This window comes from Triticum dicoccoides, chromosome 4A (assembly GCF_002162155.2).
Source record: "Triticum dicoccoides isolate Atlit2015 ecotype Zavitan chromosome 4A, WEW_v2.0, whole genome shotgun sequence".
Lineage (NCBI taxonomy): Eukaryota > Viridiplantae > Streptophyta > Magnoliopsida > Poales > Poaceae > Triticum > Triticum dicoccoides.
The window spans coordinates 70,666,692-70,672,568 of NC_041386.1; positions in this window are offsets into that span (position 1 = coordinate 70,666,692).

Consider the following 5,877-nt stretch of genomic DNA (forward strand, 5'->3'; position numbering starts at 1 on the left):
CTCACGATCAAGACTATTTAAGCTTATGGGTAAGGTAAAGGTATGAGGCGGAGCTGCAGCAAGCGACTAGCATATATGGTAGCTAACATGTACGCAAATGAGAGCGAGAAGAGAAGGAAAAGCACGATCGTGAAACTATGATCAAGAAGTGATCCTAGAACAACCTACGTCAAACATAACTCCAACACCGTGTTCACTTCCCGGACTCCGCCGGAAAGAGACCATCACGGTTACAGACGCAGTTGATGTATTTTAATTAAGGTCAACTTTAGGTTTTCTACAACCGGACATTAACAAATTCCCATCTGCCCATAACCGCGGGCATGGCTTTCAAAAGTTCAAATCCCTGTAGGGGTGTCCCAACTTAGCCCATGACAAGCTCTCACGGTCAATGAAGGATATTCCTTCTAGCGGGAAGACCCGATCAGACTCGGAATCCCGGTTACAAGACATTTCGACAAGGTAAAACTAAACCAGCAACACCGCCCGAATGTGCCGACAAATCCCGATACGAGCTGCACATATTTCTTTCTCAGGGCACACTCAGATTGTCTTAGGTACGGGTAGGCCAGCCTAGAGTTGCCCCTGGTGGCCACCGGCAGCTGACAGGTTGGACGAACACTTAGAGGAGCACTGGCCCGGGGGGTTAAAATAATGATGACCCTTGAGTCTGCAGAACCCAAGGGAAAGAAAAAGCTAGGTGGCGAATGGTAAAACCAATGTTGGGCATTGCTGGAAGAGTTTTATTCAAGGCGAACTGTCAAGGGGTTCCCATTATCACCCAACCGCGTAAGGAACGCAAAATCCAGGAACATAACACCGATATGACGGAAACTAGGGCGGCAAGAGTGGAACAAAACACTAGGCAAAAGGCCGAGCCTTCCACCCTTTACCAAGTATATAGATGCATTAATTAAATAACATATATTGTGATATCCCAACAAGTAAACATGTTCCAACAAGGAACAAACTTCAATATTCACCTGCAACTAACAACGCTATAAGAGGGGCTGAGCAAAGTGGTAACATAGCCAAACAACGGTTTGCTAGGACAAGGTGGGTTAGAGGCTTGGTTTCAACAATATGGGAGGCATAATAAGAAAGTGGTAGGTATCGCAGCATAGGCATAGCAAAAGAGCGAGCATCTAGCAAAGCAAAGATAGAAGTGATTTTGAGGGTATGATCATCTTGCCTGAAATCCCGCAAGGAGGAAGAACGAGTCCATGAAGAAGACAAACGAATGTAGATGAACGGTTCCTCACAAACACGACGTTATCGAATCCAACCCGAAGAAGCAAACACCGGAAAGAAGCACACCACATAGTAAACAACCATCACATAATCATGGCATGATGCACAATCAAGTATGATGCATGTCCGGTTTAATGAAGCATGACAAGGCAAAATGCACAAACAGTCCTACAAATTAAGTGGAGCTCAACATGCAACTCCGTTGCATATTGACGAAACACCACGTTCAAGTTATTTAGTTCACTCTCGGTTAGGTACCCATCAAGATTAAATGTTGTTAGCATGGCAAGAGGGTGAAGAAAATGAAAACTACCTATCTAGTCAAGTTTAAATGAGGCCAGAAACAACAAACAACAATTCTGGAAACTCCTCATATGCATATATTAGGTTTGGTACTGTTCTGCCCTAAACATAATTTTAGAGTTATTAAACATGAAAACAAGTGCCCCATGTTAAACTAGGCATTTTTCTACCCCATTTACATATAAAGTTTATTTAATTTGGAGATACGGTTATTTAGTTATGAATTAAATCATTTTAGCATGGCATAGGAGCAAATTTAAACAAACAATAATTTAAACATTTTGAACATGGATGAAAGTGGCATATTATTAAACTAGGCAAAATTCTAGACATTTTGCATATAAAGTTTGTTTTAATCCGATGCACGGTTAATGAGATATTAAATGCATCAACAAGAGGGTCTTTTCTGCAAAACTGACGTTCTCTGGGAAAAATAGGAAAACGTACTGTGTAAAGAAAAGGATACGGGCCGGATCTGGTTGGAACTGGGCCGGACTGGAGCTATAGGAACTTGGGAGGCTCACCATGGGCTGGCGTCCCGGTCGGTGGAGGAGGTAGGCCGGCTTGGGGCGCTGGTCAACGCGAGCGACAGCGCGCGGCTCTTGAAACAGGGGTCGAGCGCTACTCGACCTGAAGCAGGGGACGCAGGGAAGCAGGGGCCCGGGACTTGGCCCGATGTAGAGAAATGGAGGTCGACGGTGACACTTGGCGGCGGGGACGACTGGATCCGAGCAGGTCGCCGGACGGAGCAGGGTCGGCTGCACTGATGCAGAGTGCTCCTGGGGCTTCACAAGCTAGGGCGGTCCGGCGGAGATGCAGGACCCGGGTGGTGCGAGGCGAGGCTCCAAGCGACAAAGGGCGCTGCAAGGAGACGGGCATCCATGAGCTCGGGCAGGAGAAGGAGGGTCGAGGAGGTCCTGCGGTGGCGCTGCCGGCGTTGTGCTGGACTCCGGTGAGGCAGAGAGGCAGGGGACGGAGCGGCAAGAGTTCGAGGCCATGGCGACTCGACGGCAGCATTGCAGCTTCGAGGCGTTGGAGCTCCCTGTACGAGCAGACAGAGAGAGAGAGATGTGAGGGAGAGGGAGAAGAATGGAAGGAGGGAGAAGAGGCGCGAGGCTCATCTGGTGGTCAACGCCGATGGTGCAGGACAGCGTTGGGCACGGGGTTGGGGTCCGGCAGTGGTGCAGGTCCCTGGCGCGGGGCGGGGCATGGAGGAGCTCCTCTCCTCCGGATCGAACTGAAAGGAGAAGGCAGCGGGGCGCTGGTCTCTGACGAGGTCGGTCGAAGACGGCGGCCTCAGGCAGGGGAGCTCGGGCTCCTGGAACGAGAGGGGCGCGGGAAATCTGGCGCCGTGGTGCTCTGCTCCCCAGCGAGCTCAGGCGAGGTCAAGGGGATCCATGGGCGCGTGGGGCTGCTGGAGAGGTGGAGTGGTGGAGATTGGCCGATGGCTAAAATCGAGGAGAGGCGGTGGCAGCTGCGATCTGGTTGGGTGGAGAAGGATCGAGAGGGATCCCGATGTGGAAAAGGACTGGCGGCGGCGGCTGGGAGGATAGGACAGGGCTCCTAAAATCTAGGGTTAGGCCGGTAGGTGGTCTATTTATAGATAGAGGAGAAGGTTTAGGGTCTCACCGATTTAGATCCGACGATCCGAAAAAAATAGGTTAGGGAAAACAAATAAGAAACCGAAGATATTTAGGGGATGATTGGAGATGATCCGGATTCATCGGTAACGACAGTCCGGGTCGTGTTTGGGACAACTTTTCGGACACGTGCGCGAGGAGGGTCGCAGGCTGACGAGAGAGGTTAGGTAGGGCCTAGTGGTGAGAGGTAGTGCCGAAGGCAAAAGGCTGAGAAGAGAGAGAGAGGTCCCGGCATCTGTTTCCGGAGACCGAAAACGTCCGACGTTAGACCGGCTATAATGCCGCTATAGTTATCCGTTGCGGCATCGAACGATCTCCGAATGCGCTGAAACTTGACAGGCGGTCTATCTACTCTATAATAAGACCACACGTCAACTCTGATCCCATTCTGAGAACATTTTCCGGCCACTTATAAATACTATTTCGGACATGCCGCGGGCGCGTGCAAGTGTGTCTGGGCTCAGAACGGACAACGGAGAGAACGAGGAGGCCGGGACGGATGCAAGTTTTGAAAACATGATGATGCAATGCACATGATGACATGATAAGATGCAACACGCAAGCAAATGACAAGCCAACAACAGCAAATAAGCGGAGGACACCTGGCACATCGGACTCGGGGCGTCACAATATCTCTCTTAATCTTCTTTACGAAAATAAGTAGTATGCCAAATCCGTTTGCTCATCAGCAATTTAAATTGATGAAGGATAAGCATAATGTAATTCTTATTTTTGTTTCATCCAAGTGATTTAATTCCTTATTCCGGAGGTTCATAAAAATTCTTGATCTCATTTGTTCATCTTTCTTTTCCTGGAGTTCCAAGCTCTCTCATTATTATTATTTTTTTCATCACGGAGATCCATCTAAATCATTTCAAGGCTTCACCTTGTGTTCTCAACTTCTTTTTCCTTCCGTCTTCATCGTCCTTTTGTTACCGGAGTTCTTCATGAAGGTTCTACATGATGGTTCATCAAAGATTTATATTTCCTTCTCGAAGTGTTCATCGAGATTCTTTTCAGAGGAGCTCAAGCATTCTTCATCTTTCAATACGGAGTGCAATTCTTTCATGCATATCTTTTGAGGTGGTGTTATGTCATTCTTGATAATTTGAGTTCATGTCTCATGATTCACATGTTGCTAAGAATGAGGTATTTTAAGTCCATCAACCTCTTCATTGGAGTTACCTGGGGTTATAATACACCTAAAGCCTTCCCTAAGGATTGTTGCTAATTAGGGTGCTTATAAGTGATCCAAGTTCTTCATCTATCCTCCCGATGAAATATTTTTCTCGTCTCCTTGTTCATACCAAATCCAATATTTTTCCGCGAGTGGCAGGTTGTCACCTCATAATTTGAGATGTATTCCATAAGACCATATTAAGCTTACTCGTTTTCATTGTTGGTTTACCAACAACTCCGTTCTAGCTTTTGTTGTAAGCGTGCTCCCTCGAGATCTTGTTTCCCTTCGTTCATCCCATTCCATTCTATTCTTTTGTTCCGGAGGCTTTGTGATGTTGCTCTCTTCAACCCATCATCTTGTTTGTTAAGATCATGTTCAGTTCCTTCCATTTTCAGTCAAAGTGCTGACCAAATTATACCATTCTTTTCCCTCGCTGTCTTGTTTTAACCGGAGGGTGTGCCCGCTGCTCAAGTTCTTTAATTTTATCAAGCCTTGCATATCTTTCCAACCGGAGTGTTGTTCGAATTTGTTCTTCCTTGTTCCTTTTCCTAACGGAGTGCTTTCAACTTCGCTCTTTCTCGTTGTATTCTTTCTTTCAATTTGTTCAACTTTTCAAGGTTATTTGGTCTCACTCGTTTGTCGAATAAGCAACTTAGCCTTACCTCTTCTCTTTCTCTTCCATTTTTCCCTCTGGTGCCATTCTAGATCTCGGGACGAGATCCTCTCGTAGTGGTGGAGTGTTGTGACGCCCCAAGACCGATGTGCCAGGTGTCCTCTAGTTATTTGATGTTGTTGTGTTGTCTTTGCTTGCGTGTCATGCATTACATATCATGTCATCATGTGCATTTCTTTTGCATACAATGTTCGCCTCATGCATCCGAGCATTTTCCCCATTGTCAGATTTGCAATCTGGCGCTCCTATGTCACCCGGTGTCCCTTTCTACCTCTTTTCTTGTGCGGGTGTTAAACGTTTTCGGATTGGACCAAGACTTGTCATGCGGCCTTGGTTCACTACCGGTAGACCGCCTGTCAAGTTACGTGCCATTTGGACTTTGTTTGATACTCCAACGGTTAACCGAGAGACCGAGAAGGCCTCGTGTGTGTTGCAGCCCAACACCCTTCCAAAGTGGCCCAAAACCCACCTAAGACCTCTCCATCATCTCGGTCGTTCGATCACGATCGCGTGGCCGAAAACCGCACCTCATTTGGACTCTCCTAGCTCCCTCTACCTATATATATGTGATCCCCTCCGAAATTCCGCGCAGATCAAACCCTAGTCCTCTTCCACCTTGCGCCCGGACATTTCTTGCACCGACGGACATGTCCGCCCTCCACCTCCCTCCGGCCAGTGGCGTCGCGCCACGTCACCCCCTGCCGCCGCCAACCAACCAGGCAACGCCACCTTAGCACACCACCTCCCTCTCTCTCCTACCGCGCGCCCAGGCCCGCCGTGGCCCGGGTCGGGCCCTCCCAGCCCGTTCGCCCGAGCCGGTCGCTCGTTCG